This window comes from Sceloporus undulatus, chromosome 2 (assembly GCF_019175285.1).
Source record: "Sceloporus undulatus isolate JIND9_A2432 ecotype Alabama chromosome 2, SceUnd_v1.1, whole genome shotgun sequence".
Classification (NCBI taxonomy): domain Eukaryota; kingdom Metazoa; phylum Chordata; class Lepidosauria; order Squamata; family Phrynosomatidae; genus Sceloporus; species Sceloporus undulatus.
In genome coordinates, this window is record NC_056523.1 from 86,469,711 (window position 1) to 86,487,219 (window position 17,509).

The window sequence follows — 17,509 nt, forward strand, 5'->3', positions numbered from 1 at the left end:
ACATGCCAAATTGGCATCCACATTAAGAGGGTGTGAAATCTCAGATCAAGCCTATATATTTAGATAGATAGATAGATAGATAGATAGATATGATAGATAGATCAAAGATGGGAGTCAAGGGTAAAAAATGTAGTTTGAATCTTGACTAGGTTGAGTCTTCTCTCTCTCCAGGAACAGACACGCAGACTGTCAAACAAAGGTAAAAGAAAAAGTGATACCATATGGTATCACTTCTTCTTTTACCTTTGTTTGACAGTCTATCTTGTCTGTTCCTGGAGAGAGAGAAGACTCAACCTAGTCAAGATTCAAACTACATTTTTTTACCCTTGACTCCCATCTGTTATCTAAATATGTACATAAAATTAAGTAAGGATCTGGAACCAAATGCTTTGCAATTGGTTCTAGAACCCCTATGTGTCCTTGTGATAGTATGAAACTTTCAAGCAGTCTGCCACACATCAATCACTATCATGTTTAGTTTAAAACACGTATACCTCATCTTATTTCTGAATAGTGTTCATTTTTATGAGTATTTAAGGAGTAACTAAAATTTGCTTGAAATGAATAACTATTTACTTGGACCTTCCTTTGAAAAATGTTGCCCCATGTTCTTGGAGCTTTCAACATCTTCACTAGAATGGTATATTTAATAACTTCCTTTTCATAGAATCATAGAAAATTCTATGCAGTTAAATCACTGTTAAAACATTTAGGAAGCATGTGTGTGTGAAAGCCTGGTGCACTTCCTAAATGTTAGGGAATCATCAGCTCCCCTCCACATCCCTGAATCATTCAGGGAGAGGCAATTTCTGCTGAACAGAAATTCTACCCATCACAAGAAATTATTTCCTACTTCCATTTTCCTCAAAGTCTCTAAAATAAATCTGCAATTAATGTTATCAAAAGACTTCTCAGTGTCAATAAATACCATTGCCTTCTTCTTGTTGTTGTGTCTTTTGTAGTATTCAATTATATTTAGTACTGACCTCACTTGTGCTTTAATTGTCCTCTGGGCAGAAAACCACATTGGTCCTCATTTATTAATTCAGTTATCTGTCTCTGGCCCTCCTCCTCCTTTTCCATCCTCCGACCTCCATTTTCCAGGCCTGCCTCTCTCCTTCTGCCCCAGCCTCCTTCTAGGCCTACCGGGGCACAGAAGGGGAAGGAGGCAAGGCAGCAGGGAATGGTATGGTGGAGGAGAAGGAGGAAGAGAGGGCCAACCCCGAGCCCTGACAGCTGACGTCACTGCCACCACCGCCTCCGGGCCCCATCCAGCAGCTCCCAGATAGGCAGGCAGACTGGCAGAGGGAAGGAAGTAAGGAGGAGGAGGAGGACCAGAGGGCACCGAGCCCTGACAGCTGCCGCTGCTGCCACCACCAGACCCCACAAAGCCACCAGGCAGACAAGGCAGGCAGGTGGAGGGAGGAAAGGAGGGGAGGAGGAGGAGGAAAGAAAAAAGGAAGGAAGAGGGGAAAGAGGGAAGGTTTGTTGCCATTTCTTTCCTCCTCCTCCATCTTCTTATCTCCGTGGCCATTTTTCCTCTTCTTCCCTTAAGTGTGAACGACAAAGGGGAGTAAAAGAGGAGTAAATGGCCCCAGAGAGAATTGATTTAAAAATAAACCAGTTTCGAGCTGGATTATTTTTATCCGTGAGAATGGCCCCTTAGTAGCTTTTCTCTTTCTCTTTACCACCACTTTCTAGAGTCCACTCTCGGCTACTCCTGTACAGTCCTTATTTTTTCTTAGCCTCTTCCCTCATATAATTCACTCTGTGTGTCTGGTAGTGTTATTATTGTATCAAAATGTATTACTCACTTTCAATACAGTGAGAGGATACAGCTTTATATTCTTCTTTTGTTAATTCTTAAAGCTTGCTGGTTGTTGCTAATACAGTGGAGCCTTGTTATAAGCTGGGTTTTGGTTCCAAAATCTCCCTTGGTTAACAAAATCCGTGTATGCTCAAGTCCCATTAAATATAATGACATAGCAAAATGGTGTCCCTTATAAAAATGGAAAAGCAAGGTCTGATATTTAAAATTTATACTTTTTTTGAAAATTTTCAAACTGTGGATGCTTGAATCCGTGTATAAAAAATCCGTGTATTAGAAGGGCCGACTGTATCATCCCAAAATAGGGTGACTGCCTGTCACTGTTATGGCAGTTCTAGTGACTTCACCAGGACTTCACTAAGACAGGAAGATCTCTCCCTCTGTTGACCACAAATCCTGATTTTCCTGTCTCTGATGAGCCCCTTCAATTGCCTTTACCAGAAAGATTCCATTAATGATTCTGATTTTTCAAAGTCAATCAGTTTTGCAGCAGGTTGGGGCAGCTGGCAATCTGTCCCCCTGCTAACGTGATTCCATCACAACTGGAAGTGTGTGTGTGTGTGTGTGTGTGTGTGTGTGTATGTATGTGTGTGTGTATATATATATGGTTATTTTTAAAAATTGTTTCTAAACACTGGCCATAAGTTGCCCAGGATGCAGCAGCCTGCATGTTTAACATCATTTTCTTATTGAAGCAGCTGCAGTGGCTTCCAGGTGTCACTAAAGACCTTGAAAGGCATGAATTACATTCCGATAGGTTTGAACAGTATCGTGCTAGGGGCTTGTGGCGTGTAACCACCATGTCCCCAAGATGCCCAGAAGCTAGCCCACATATGGGCAGCTGGGCCACTGGGCCACTGGAAGCTGGCTTCTAGGAGGCTTCAGAATGAGTGGTGCCAAAATGCTGCAATCTGAAGCTGCCTGAACAGTGGTGCAAAGGGGCGGTCTGTTTTGCCCCGTAGTGTCTTCTAAGGATGACAGTTATCTGATTTGCCCAGTTTTACCCAGTGGATATCCATGGCTGAGCAAGGATTTGAACCTTGGTCTCCCAGAGGTCTAATCCAACACACACTGCTACGCTGCAGACTTCATATGAAGTGCTTAGAATTCTTCAGAATAAAATACAATGAAATCCTGTTTCCTTGAGTTCATGAAACATCTGCAAAGAGCTATAGTAGACAGGTTTATTTTTTTTTAAAAAAAAAAGTTTATTATGAAAGAGTTGTAAGAAGTATTATTCCTTTTGCACCACAAAAGCCATTGTGTGGTTACTGCTACATCAGAGGAAGGACCCTGCAACAAATCACTGTTCATGCCTATCATCTTTCTCTTTGGGCCTGCAAAGTCTCTTAGGTTGGCAATTACCATAAGAGATAATCTCAGCTTTCATAGATGTGGGTTTCTGTGTGTGTGTGTGTGTGTCTATCCAGACTCTGTCTGTAAAAAGGGGGATGAATAACAGAATTATTGTTGATTCCTCCTTGAGATCATAGATTATTTGCCACCGATTTGAGACCTGCTTTGCTCAGATGCCCATCGAACCATTAAATATTAAGAAACTGGAAAAAGAAAATATTGAACAGTAAGCTGCCAGCCAACAACAACATTTTGCACGTTCAAAGTTTTGTTCACCAGAAGCATAAGCTCATCTCATGCCCGTCTGTGCAACATGAGATTCAAGCTGGACGAGTAACCTTTTGGAACAACTTGGCACAGGAGTTGTCAACAACAGACAATGGGAGAAGTTAAGTATTAGGGGGTTTCTTTACATGCAGAGTTGATGGTGGAAGAAGCTCTCAGCTTTTGGAGGTTTTTGTTTGTTTTGTCTGTGGAGAAATGGAGCTGTCAGAAGCTAATATGCTTTCTGTTTGTGAAAATCTACGCAATGGGGCAATTCTCACTGGGCACCTTTTATTTACTTCTTTCCTGACAAAGACCAATTACTGAGACACAACATGAGTGATTCTGCTGGGCATCCCAGGTGACAGTTGGCTTGGTGGAAGAACGTAGACAGCTTTGCTGGCCTTTGTGGAAGTAGCCATTATATCCTCTAGCAGTTGGCAGGAAGAAAAAGAGAAGCCCTCTATCCTGAGAAAAAAAGCACTTGGGAATGCTTGTTTGTGAACACTTCATTAACTGCATTGCTGCGAGCAACATTTTATAAACTAATCATTGTGTTCTGAACAGATTAAGTTTAGATCCCACAAATCTCTGGTTTAGATCTGAGCTCCTTTTTTTCTTCAATAGGAGAAATCCCCCCCCCCCCCACATACACACACACATTTCAAGGCACTCTAGATGGAATGTCCCTCCCTCCCTCTTTTTGTATAATAAATTATTGCAGGGTATATCATTCCTTGAAACACTTTCCAGAGTTCTGGAATATATTGTATTTGCCTTGCTCCCAAAGGCAATGTTTGTCTTTGGGGAATAGGTCTAGCCCAAGATGGAGCAGTACATGGCACCTGCCCTTCCAAAGTGACATCACATATACCCTCAGCCAGTCCAATTATTTTGGCACCTGCAGAAGTTCACATATTACAGTACCTCCTTTCCTCCTTGCAAGCAATAAAAATGGAACCATCATCAACTAACAATTTGCTGCCCTTTTGTGGCCCCTAAGCTCTTCTGCCTGAGGCACTGATGGAAAATGGAATCATTCCCCTACTCCTAGAGCATAGCCTTATGGATTTATGAGTGTTACATGGAATGTGTTTTTGCAAGAGTCATTCTGCTTGGTCATATCTGGCATCATTGGTGCTCCATGACATAGGGCATTTACTCATTGTAACTTGTAGTATGTTACTTTACTGTAGTAGGATTGACACAATATTGAAGCATTTCACTGACATTGGAGTTTATCAGACAAGGGGAATTGGAAGTATAATCTGATGGCAATCTGAACGCAATCATGGAGTTTAACGTTATTGCATGATAACCCACTATACACAAATTCGGGCAATGGGAAGTCAGTCTGAACGCAATCATGTGGTTTCACGTTATTGCGTGATAGGCTGCCACACGCAAATTTGGGCAATGGCATGCTATTTTCAGGCAATGGAAAGCCAGTTCGAATGCAATGAGTATTCACGTAATTGCGTGAAACTAGCGACTTTAAGTGAATGCATTCTGGCCCCACTTTGTTTTCATTCAAATTTAAGAGAGATTCTTCCCGTTTAAACTCCATTATCACACAGTCAGGCAAGTCTCCATTTGCATTCCTCCAGTTTACAACATTTTGAATTTACAGTTTCTCCAGATATAAATGAATTAATTATTGCATACCTATGTCTCCCAATGTAACTGCAGTTTTGATGTTGCTGGATACCTTTGCCTACTTAGAAGGGTGAGCATGAAAGAAGGAAGAAACTTGAATTGTGCAGTTATTTGCCTGCTTGAAAGGTGGGATATGAAAAGGAGGAAGAAACTAAATCTTGGCATTTTGGTATGGCTGGGACAGATTTCCTATGCTTGTTTAGGTAGAGGCTGAGCAACTGGAGTCTGCTTTCTAACTTTGGCAAACCTGCTATGAGGGTACAGTAGAAAATGGCAAGAGATGTACTGCTTATGTCTCTCCCCTGGTCTCTACCTGGGAAGCCCGCTGGAGAAGGCACTGCTGAGAAAGACACAGCTGAGAAACAGAGTTCTTATCAGTTGTTCTCTGTCTGTGTGCTCCTCTAAAGACGAACTGTTGAACTGCTGTGACCAACAATTGTTGCCTCTTTTGTTCCTCGTGAAGAGCATCTGCACACTTCTGTAGCCTGAAAAAGGTGAGCTCTGGTGTTTTATGCTTTAGATCACTTAAAAATTGCGGGTGGGTTGACTAAAATCACTCACTTTATGGATACTTCAGTTTCATTGGAATGGATTACCCTGCTCTCCAATGATTCCTTATGGAACTGCCTCTTATCATTGAAGCTGCCCCGATTGTTCTCAGAGGGGCGGGATACAAATAAATTTTATTATTATTATTATTATTATTATTATTATTATTAGTCAGTTTCAATTTACATCTGTAATCCAGGAATTCAACCCTGAAATGCATCAAAACCTGCCTGTAACATGTGTATGGGTTTTTAAAAAATAAAAAATAAAAATAAAAGTTTTCTATGGATAAGGCTACCTCTCACTCTCATATCAGTACCACATCATTGTGTGGTGTCTCTTAGTTCTATTCCCCATGCTGTTTAATATTTACATAAAATCACTGGCAGAGATTATCTGGAATTTTGAGGGTCAGTGTCACCAGTATGCTCATGACTCACAACTCTGCCTTTCCCTTCAATCTGATTCCAAAGAAGCTCTAAATCAATGTCTCCTCTCGTTAATGGACTGGATGAATATGAACAAATTGAAAGTTAAAGCAGATAAGATAGAGATGTTCCTGGTCAGTGGAAAGTCAGATCAGGGAACAGCAGCCACTGAGGCCAGCAGAGAGGAGGAGGAAGAGGCATAAAAACTTACCCTCCAACTCCAGCAACAGCAGCAGCCACTGAGGCCAGCAGAAAGGAGGAGGAACCTTGGGCTCCTCTCTGGTCCCAAAGAGTCCATCCAGCAGTGGAAGTTGAGGTGAAGGAGGAGAGCAGACACGGGACCAAGACAACTCCCTCCAGAGTCCTCCCCACCCACAACAGCCAGGTCAGGCTTCAAAACTTCACCCGAGAACAGCAGCTTGCGGTGGAGGTTGAGGGACCAGTGGCGGCGCAGCAGTAACACAGGCCAGGCACGGAAGAGGAGAGCAGAGATGCTGGGAAGGAGGGCATAAAAAACCTCCTCCCCACCACGAACTCCACCAGCGGTGGTGCAGCAACAACCCGGCGTGGCGCAGAGATAGAGCAGCTGCAATGTCAAGGCAGATCGGGAGACAATCTGGGCGGAGGCTCATAAGCCAACGGACTTTACTTTACTGACTCCAAGTGGCACTTCAAGCTAGAGGTAGACAGAGAGGAGCCCTTCCCTTTTTATCTCTTCAAAGTTTCTTCAAAGGCTGTATTTTAAACATGCATATACCCTTCCAGTGCTAGATTTACATTTCTTCATTTAAAAAAAAAAATGGTGAACAAGCATGCAGCACATAGTGGTATAAAAGATATCTGATGTATCAAACTGTACAAGAGAAAGGAAAGTTGGCCTTACTTGTCATGAGTTCATTTTCAGCAGTAGAATGAGAAACATCCTGATATGGTTGCTTCTTCCATTCACTTTGATAGGAAGAGATGAAGTCTGCAGACATTCCCACTGTGGGAGCAAACAGAAGTTGAGTCCTTTGCCTGGGAGGCTGCCGCAAAAAACCACATGAAACCGAGCTGGATGAAAGGCCACAACTTTATTAAACAAACTCAAACAATTGGTAGGGTTGGCAAAAAGCATAAGGTCAGGATCTGCGAGATCAAACAACCCCACGTTCGTCTGATCAGCAATAAGCCTGGTAACCGCAAGGCATTGGGATGACCTAGGGGCTAAGGAACACCAATTTGACCGCCATGCCACCATGCGCTCACTTGTTCCTTAAGCCCCTAGTCACCGGGAGGTGTTCCCACGTTATGGCCCCTGTGATGGCCACAACGCCTGCCCTATTCACCCCTGGGTCCCGCATGACTCCCAAACCAGAATTCCGTAGCCCTGGTACCACACCATGCAGATCCATGGCCTGTGCTGCCGAACCACAGTTGTGACAAATACCCACAGACCCAAGCGGTGAGAGGGTGGGAGAGCCAAGCAAATTCTGCCGCCAGGGCCAGACCGCGCACCTTAAATAGGCCTATGGCCCCGGCTGATGACGTGGCCAGGAGTCTCTTCCTCCAGAGCAGCCCAACCAATGAGCTGCTCTGGAGGACCGGAACTCCCGGCCATAGAGTCCTCCACCCGTCCTAGAGCGGTGCGGGGCAGAAGAGCCCACCCCGCACGACCAATCAGGGCGGAGGATTCACCCCAGAGCATTCTGGGGTGAGTTGCTGCCGCTCCGTACAGCAAAGCGGCCTGCCTGGGCAGTCAGGCAGCTGCTTTTTCATGTGAAGACCTCAGTACTAACATACATACTCCAAGAAGTAAATATATAGGAAGCATTTGTCTACAACTTTGGGCTGGGCCAAAATTATTCATCTAGGTTCAGTTTCACTGTTGCCAAATCTACTTACATTTTTGTATTCTGTATGTTTTTACTTTCTTTTACTATTTTATTATGTGTAAGCTCAATCTGCTCACAGGCATGTAAGCAGGAAGCTTCAAAATATTTTAATGGAACTTCACAGAGCTATGTAGCCCATGAATTAACCGACAAGGATATTCCCCAATCCAGCTGAGGAAAACTCCAAGCAGCCTCTTTTTATACATCTGAATATAGTCCTCCTCCAGCTAATGAGATTTTTGACCAGGACAGAAGGAGAAGATGGTGCTAAATCTAGTTAGATGAGCTGGAAACCTTATTTATTGGGTCAACAATATAGCTCACTGCTACAACTTTTTCCACAATAGCATGAGAAGGAGATGTTGCTTTAGGTCAGGGGTTCCCAACCTGGGGGTCGCGACCCCTTTGGGGGTCGGCAGGTTGGGATTTCCCCCTGCCTCCCCCTCCTCCCTTTTTCCCTATTGGGTGCCGGCGCTAGCGCCGGCAACTGCAAGGAGAAAGGGCCGGAGTCGCCTCCTCCCCTTGCCTCCTTCCCCGCGGGTGCCCTCGAAGGCGCCCGCGAGGAGGAGGCGATAGGGCCAGGGTCGCCTCCTCCCCTTGCCTCCTTCCCTGCAGGTGCCCTCGAAGGCGCCCGTGAGGAGGAGGCGAGAGGGTCGGGGTCGCCTCCTCCCCTCGCCTCCTTTCCCGCGGGTGCCCTCAAAGGCACCTGCGAGGAGGAGGCGAGAGGGCCGGGACTACAAACCCCAGTGGCCTTTGCAACCGGAAGTCCCACCCCTTCTTCCCTGGTGGCCTCGCTGATTGGTTGAGAGGCTGGGAAGGGGCGGGACATCCGGCCGCAAAGCCCGCTGGGGCTTGTAGGCAGTCGAAAGTCCCATCCCTTCCTCGCCTCCTAACCAATGAGGGGGGTCACGGGCGGGACTTTCGCCCGGAATGGGGGTCGCAGCCCAACAAAGGTTGGGAACTGCTGCTTTAGTTTTTCCACACTTCTCTCTCTCTCTCTCTCTCTCTCTCTCTCTCTCTCTCTCCGGTGAAAGCCTTTCCACCTCAAACATTGGATGACTTGGAATAAACACATGGAACATCTGCTCTGCTTTTTAAGTGCTCCCACTTCAGGATATGGAGGCAGGTGTTCATGAAAAAACAGCTTTCACTTCATTCTCTGCTGCACATATCCACTCTTTTTTTATTGTTTTAAACAAAATCAAAGAAGCTATATGGTAACAGAAGTTGACATAACATACATGCAAGAAAGGAAAAGCACTCCTGAAAGACCAGGCAGAGTAAGCTTGGATAGGATTTGAAATGAACTACAGATGAACCTCTATTGGGCTTCTAGGAGTAAAGTTACAAATCAAAGTGCTTACCTTCATAGTTCATCTGATGAAAATCCCAGGTTCAGCCACCTGAACCGTTATTTTGAAAAGGCATGCAATAATAAAAAGGGGAAATGACACCATTCTCAATCTGATTAAAAGATTGCTCTCTGAGTTATGTATTTTGTACTTATCCCAATACTTGATTTCAAGGATTTAACTGAGAGGATATTATTGAAGGGCTTGCTTTTGTTAATTTTGTTTCATAATATCTTCTTGAGGTGACAAAACCAGTTAACTGATTTTTTTAGGAGGAAAAAATAGGCTTTACAAGCTCATAATTACAATCACCATTTTTATTCCATGTTTAATACGTAATATAAAAAATGAAGACAGAAAAATTAAGATACTATGGAATGATTCCTCAGAGCATACTGTGACAAAGCACATCAATCTAAAATAAATGATCTATAACAGATTCCAATGTTTTCAAACAGCATTTTATGCCCAGGATGGTTTATAATGTGTTCTGCTACTGCTGATTTTTCTGTTGGCTCAGTCTGCAGTGTCTCTCGTATTCCTTGATGCAGTAAACACCTACGGCCATGAGAAGGTCTCTCTTGTCGGTCACTGAGCGCAGCATTTGCTGGATTTTCTTGGTCAGTTTGTAAATCATTTGGAGGCTGTGTTTCTTCACCAATTTCCCTCTTCTGTCTGTGACTCCTTTCATGTATGGTAAAAAATACTTCCCCTTTGGGTGGTTGCTTGTCTTCACTCCTCTGGGTTTCAGTGGTTCACTCCACTAAAATTTTGGGCCATGCCAACAAATATCAGGTCAAAATGTACAGAGAAGCCTTTGAAATCCATAACTTCAACAGGAAAGAAGAAACCCTTAAAGTGAACAAGGTTTGGCTACCAGCCCTGAAAAACAGCAAAATCAGGACTCAGCAAATGCAAATAGAAAGCCACCCAGGATCAGGGATTTTCCCAGCAGACAATGCTCACTAATTAAACAGACACTAATCCTCTTTGCATATCCTCCCACCCTGGGGCTTTGCCATCAACAACAGAACAATATACAGATCAACATAGAAATCATTCCTCCCTATCCAAGGTTGCACAGTGTGTGTGTGTGTGTGTGTGTGTGTGTGTGTGTACCCAACTCTCTTCCATGCCAACATTCTCTGAAGATGCCAGCCACAGATGCTAGCAAAACATCAGGAATAAAATCTTTTAGAACATGGCCACATAGCCCAAAACACCCACAAAAACTATCTAATCTATTTCTTTTCATAATAATCTCCAGATATAAGCAAAGCAGATTAGCTTCTGTAAGAATCCAACTTCCAGTTGTTGACAACCCTATTACACACAAATTTTAAAAAAAAAAAAACAGATTAACAGCCCATATAAACAAAGTCTGTACTGATTTCAAACACAAACACCGATGAAGTGGGCTTATGTCTATGGGGCAAAGCATACGGTCAGGAATTTGGCTGGGACCACAGTGACAAAAGAAGACTATTGCCTATGGTCCCAGGCTGGCATTCCCAGGAGTTGGTTTAAACTGACACCTTTCTGAATCAGTCTTTTGAACCAGGGCATATCTAAATACTGCACCTTCAAATCATCTGGAAGCAGCTTCTTTTGGCCCGTGTGTTCTGGGTCTAAGGCCCTTTATGAACCAGTGAAAAGCAGTGCCCTGTGGGCAGGGTGAGGGCTGAGAGTCCCTACGCTCAAAACCCTCACTGTGCTGCTTGGGCACCATCTTGGAACGCACCCATTCATACAGTGCGCACCATGATGATGACCCTTTGGCGCAGCGCCCAAACAGTGCTGCGCCAAAGGGGCATCATCAAGCCATGTGGCAGCAGCTGTGGCACCCCTTTGGAGACACAAAAAGGAGTCATTTTCCCCACTCCTTTTTGTGCTCTACAGAGGCCGGATCAGTGCCGTAGTATGCAGTTGCTGCAGCATCAATCCAGGGCAGAAAGGGGCAGCATTTTGCCGCCCCTTCCTGCCCATCTGTAGAGCCCCTATGAAAACTTATGCTACCAACTTCTTTCTCTCAGTTAGGACTTTATCACACAGCCTCCATTCTCACCACAATCTCTTTAATGAAAAGAAATGAATACATGCTATTTTGAGAGCATTATCTATGTCACATTTCTTCAGTAGTGTAATTGGGTTGTTGATGGTCTCATGAGGTATTTTCCACCCTCATCTTTAACCCTATCTGCCTTATACCCTACCAGCATGCCTTTCGTGTGTGTGTGTGTGTTTAATGCAATTCCAGTTATGCTAATGCAATTTAATAAAAAATAAGTAAAATAAAGTTTTAAAAAACAGGCTGTTTAGGAATAGTGAGGAAGGAGGGGGAAAGTGGACACACTAACATCATATGACTTCCCAATCTTGGAATTCCCATGGGACTAACTTATCACCCCTAAGGACTAATGCTATTGCAGTATGATTGGGAGCTTATTGACGAATTTTCCCCATCAATGGCAAGGTGCAGTGTAACAACACTTCAAGGGCAAGGCAGCAGTGAGGCAAAGATGGCATCATACAATAGGTATCATCAAAGGCACTATTTTCCAAGTTTTAAGGCCGTTTAAAACCACATGTGATGAAGTCCGTAGTCTCAAAGTTTTTACAAAATCCCTTTACAAACATATATGTTTATAAAAACAACTTACTGCAAGAGCTTTCCCCAATGATAAAACCTTCCAGTGTGGTAAAGTTCTTACAAAGGCAGCATCTGCTAGCTGTAATGCTGGGCTGGTTTAATTAGCTTCATGAAAACTTCAGAACAACAGATGTAAAGAAATACAACTCCATTTCACTCCCCACAAAACTGCACAGTTGGACTTCATGATATGATTAGGAAAAAAATTACAAATCACCCAGTAGTGAACACAGAAGGAATGTAATCAAAATTGAAAAGTATAAAAATAGTCCACAGAGATCTAGATCCCTCACAACATGGCACAATATAGTACCTTATTTAAAGAAAGTCACACATATCACAATTTACCCAAAAAAAAAAAAACCCTTATAAAAATAAGATCTAGTCTACTGTTCAAACCTATAGGAATGCAAGAATTCATCATGTGAAATTTTTTAAAAAAAACTCTTCTCTTTACAATAGCTTTCCTTGTAAAAGGCTTATGTTGGAATTCAATATATTCCAATACAAAAAAGTCTCAATGATACAGCAGTATAAAGATGGGAAGAGAAATGCTGAGCTAATGAGGCTTGTAGATTCTTATTTCAAAGTTTACTTTTATGCTCAGCTATATGGCATTTAAGAGATTTTATAGTTTGTCCCATATAGATCTCTTAACATGAATAAATTATAATAAAAATGATATACTTAGAATGACAGAAGGATTCTAAATGCATTTTCTGTGTAGTGGCAAGATTTATAAATCGTTGATCTGTAAACTTTTTGAATAACATAATCAGTAACTACATATATTATGCCCCTTGATAAGAGTGATCTAACTATTTGGTCCCAGGATGGCAGTATCACACACTTTTTCTTAATGTCGGCTGTGTAATTCCTTTCAAAAGCTGCATCTGGACTGCAGAAATAATGCAGGTTGACACTGCTTTAACTGTCATGGCCCACTGCTATGGAATTCTAGGATTTGTAGTTTTGTGATATATTTAGCCTTTTCTGTCAGAGAGCTCTGATGTCACAACAAACTACAGATCCCAGAATTCCATAGGATGGAGTCATGGAAGTTAAAGTGGTGTCAAATGACATTATTTGTGCAGTGCAGATGTAGCCTAAGTCTCACTTCTACAACAACACTAACATTACAGAAAACATAATTTGGTGCTTCCTATAATTGACTGTCATTTGTTCAGATATCTAAAATGCAATGTTATTTTTCTGTCTATCAATATCTAAAAACAATTGTTTTCAGTCTATATTCAGTCACGCAGTCTAGACTTTAGGAGAGCAGATTTCAGTAAACTTAGAGAAGTACAGACTCCCCCCCCCCCCCCCGCGTAAGGCTAATTTTGCCTATGCTTGAGCCCCATTCATTTGAATGGGACATGCCGCCCCTTGCAGCCTATGCGCTCCCCACAACTTGAGCGCATATGCTCAAGTCTGCATATAGCTCACCCGCGTATAATGCGGGCACACTGTATTAAGGGTGATCCCATGGTCAGAAATACTAAACGAGAAGGGAGTTCAGGATGGATGGGAGTTTCTCAAAAGGGAGATAGTGAAGGCACAATTTCAAACAGTTCCAATAAGAAAGAAAAATGAGGGGTGTCTCAAGAAACCAGGATGGATGACTAAGGAACTTTCAACTGAGCTAACTTTTAAATGGAACATGTATAAGAAATGGAAAAAGGGGGAAATCATGAAAAAGGAATTCAAAGAAATAGCAGGCAGATGTAGGGGTAAAGTCAGAAAAGCTAAAGCTCAGCATGAGCTCAGGCTTGCTAGAGAGGTTAAAAACAAAAAAGGGGGGCTTTTTTGGATATGTCTGCAGCAAAAGCAAGAAGAAGGAAAAGGTAGGGCCATTCAACACCTTCTTTGCTTCAGTCTTCTCAGAAAAGGAAAAGATACTCAACCTGAGGATAATGGAACAGAGGACAGAATTGGGGAATTTCAGCACAGAATAAGTAAAGAGATAGTACAGGAATATCTAAATGAATTTAAGTCTCCAGGACCGGATGAACTACATCCAAGGGTACTAAAAGAACTGGCAAATGTAATATCGGAGCCATTGGCAATAATCTTTGAAAACTCCTGGAAAACAGGAGAGATCCCAGCAGACTGGAGGAGGGCAAACGTTGTCCCTATCTTCAAAAAGGGGAAAAAAGAGGATCCCAACAATTATCGTCCAGTTAGTCTGACATCAATACCAGGAAAGATTCTGGAGCAGATCATTAAACAGAGAGTCTGTGAACATCTAGAAGGCATTTCCATAATCACAAAAAGTCAACATGGGTTTCAGAGAAACAGGTAATGCCAGACAAATCTGATCTCTTTCTTTGATAAAATTATCAGCTTGGTAGATGAAGGAAATGCTGTGGATATAGTGTATCTTGATTTCAGTAAGGCCTTTGACAAGGTTTCCCACGACATTCTTGCAAACAAACTTGTAAAATGTGGTTAAGATAACTGTTACATGGATTTGGAATTGGTTGATTGGCTGAACCCAAAGGGTGCTCAACAATGGCTCTTTTTCATCCTGGAGAGAAGTGACCAGTAGGGTCCCACAGGGCTCTGTTCTGGGGCCAGTACTGTTCAACATCTTTATCAATGATTTGGACGACAGAATTGGGGGCATACTCATCAAATTTGCAGATGACACCAAATTAGGAGGAATAGCTAATACCCCAGAGGACAGGATCAAAATTCGAAATGTCCTGAATAGACTAGAAAGCTGGGCCAAAGCTAACAAAATGAAATTCAACACAGTGAAATGCAAGGTACTGCACTTAGGGCGGAAAAATAAAATGCACAGATATAGGATGGGGAACATCTGGCTCAATGAAACTATGTGTGAAAGGGATTTAGGAGTCCAAGTAGACCACAAGGTGAACATGAGTCAACAGTGTGATGCAGCAGCTAAAAAGGCCAATGCAATTTTAGGCTGCATCAATAACAGTATAGTGTCTGGATCAAGAGAAGTAATAGTGCCACTATATTCTGCTCTGGTCAGGCCCCACCTGGAATATTGTTCTGGGCACCACAATTCAAAAAGGACACTGAGAAACTGGAGTGTGTCCAAAGGAGGGTGACTAAAATAGTGAAGGGTCTGGAAACCATGTCCTATGAGGAACAACTTAGGGAGCTGGGGATGTTTAGCCTGGAGAAAAGAAGTTTAAGAGGTGATATGATAGCCCTTTTTAAATATTTGAAGGGATGTCATATTGAGGAGGGAGCAAGCTTGTTTTCTGCTGCAACAATGGATGCAAGCTACAGGAGAAGAGATTCCACCTCAACATTAGTAGGAACTTCCTGACAGTAAAGGCTGTTCGACAGTGGAACAAACTCCCTCGGAGTGTAGTGGAGTCTCCCTCCTTTGAGGTCTTTAAGCAGAGGCTGGATGGCCATCTGTCAAGGATGCTTTGATTGAGATTTCCTGCATGGCAGGGGGTTGGACTGGATGTCCCTTGTGGTCTCTTCCAACTCAACGATTCTATGATTCTATATACCACAACTATGACAAGAAAAGAAAATGAAATAGTGGTCTACTAAAATGTGGGCTTAAGATAACCTTTATTTAAAGAGAGAGAGAGAGATGAAGTAAATAGATCTCTGTTAGAATCAGTTTAATTAATTAACACCTAAAGCAATAAATGACATCAGTCAAAGTCAGTAGCCAGAATTAAAAAGCTTGCTCAGATAGGAATCATTCTCCACAATGAAGAAGTTCAAAATGAATGTGTTTCTTTCAAACAGAAAATCAAACTATCTGATCTGTTTGATAGGGAGGGCAAGAGGGCTAGTAATGTCTGTGAGCTCTCTCACACACTCTCTTGCTCTATATATGTCTAGTTCAGGTCTATATGCAACAATTTCATTTTGAATCAGTCATTTAGAGAAATAACTGCAACATCAATCAAAAGTAAAGGTATGTCTTGTCATAGAGAAAATTTCCTAAGGTAATTGTTAAATAACTAAGTAAACATTGTCCTTGAAATGAAATCCTGATTAATGAGGGTTATGCCCAAATCCCTTGATGAAAGCATGCAATTTATTAATGAACGTGATCATTGTAAAATATTTCTTATCATTTAATAGTAATTTTAGTATTCTTTGTAATGTTTCTTTACAATGTGTTTGGATTGTCCATACAGTCAATGAATGCTTGAAGTAATGTACAAACACACAAAATACAGAGACCTGAATGAATTTTCTACAATAAAACTAGTGATTAATAGTAATATTAGACAGCATCATTAAATATTAAAATGTCAGCTGATAAATGTTGTCCTCACCACCTGATAAAAGGACCATGAAGAGAGAACTACACTAACCTCATCTAGGGTTTAAACACATCAGATTCTGTCTGATCTTGCAAGCTACTCAGGGTTAGCTCTGCTTAGTACTTAGGAGACTGTCAGTTAATGTTATGTGCTACATGGGCTATATTTCAGAAGAAGGAACTGACAAAAGCACCTCTCAGTATTCTTTGCCTGAGAAACCCCTATGAAATTCAAGGAGTCACCATAAATCAACAGATGATTTGAAGGCACACATGCACAGACTCTAACTTCCCCAGCATGTGAGTTTCAGAACTACTGCACTAAAGGCCTGGTCTTGAGTATCTGCCAGCCTATCACAGGGTTTATTTGGTTTTGGGGTTGACTTGTTTGTTTGGCAAGATTTGTTTAGAGTGAATTTGTCATTATTTTCCTCTTAGGGTGAAAGTTTGATTTACTCAAGGTCACCCAGTGTGTAACCATGTCCAAGCATGAATATGAAACTTGGTCTCAAAGAGTCCTAGGAGATTATCACATTGACAAAAAACCCGACTGCTTCCTAACAGGATACAGTCAGGTTGCGGGATGCTACTGGGAATTATCTCATGTAATGCACCATCGATTTCACCAGGCAACTGCATCCCATCTGCATCCTGAATCCCAGCCATGCTTCAGAGGCTGCTTTTCAAAGTTGGAAAGCTCCCAACTTTAAAAAGCAGCCTCCGAAGCATACCTGGGATACAGGATGTGGCCAGGCTGCAATCGCCCGGCAGAATCAACATTCAAACTACCACACTACCTCTGTGTACTGTAACAGCATGTGAGATGATTAAGGAATGAATCATTGTGCCCAGATGAGTCTTTCCCAGGAAAGGATGTCCCTGCCACACAAACCACAGCTGAACAAACCACTCCTAGTCAGTTCCACTGCCTGGCCACTCAAGAACAGCGCTAGATCTAGCAGAATCCTCAAGCTGCATGCCTGATCTTTCTAAAGCCATGCTACCCATCCGGAACAGATTATCTCGCAGCTGTCTCACAGTGGATGCGCCATCAGTGTTTGAAGCTCAACATGTCCAAGACGGAGCTTCTTGTCTTTCCTCCTAAGTCCACCCTTCAACACTCCTTTTCTGTCTCTGTGAACAACATTTCTATTCAACCAGTCCAGCAAGCCCGCAGTCTTGGTTTTATCTTTGACTCTTCTCTGTCATGTATCCCTCAGATCCAGACCACAGCCAAGGCTTGTAGATTCCTTTTGTACAATATTGCCAAAATCCGACC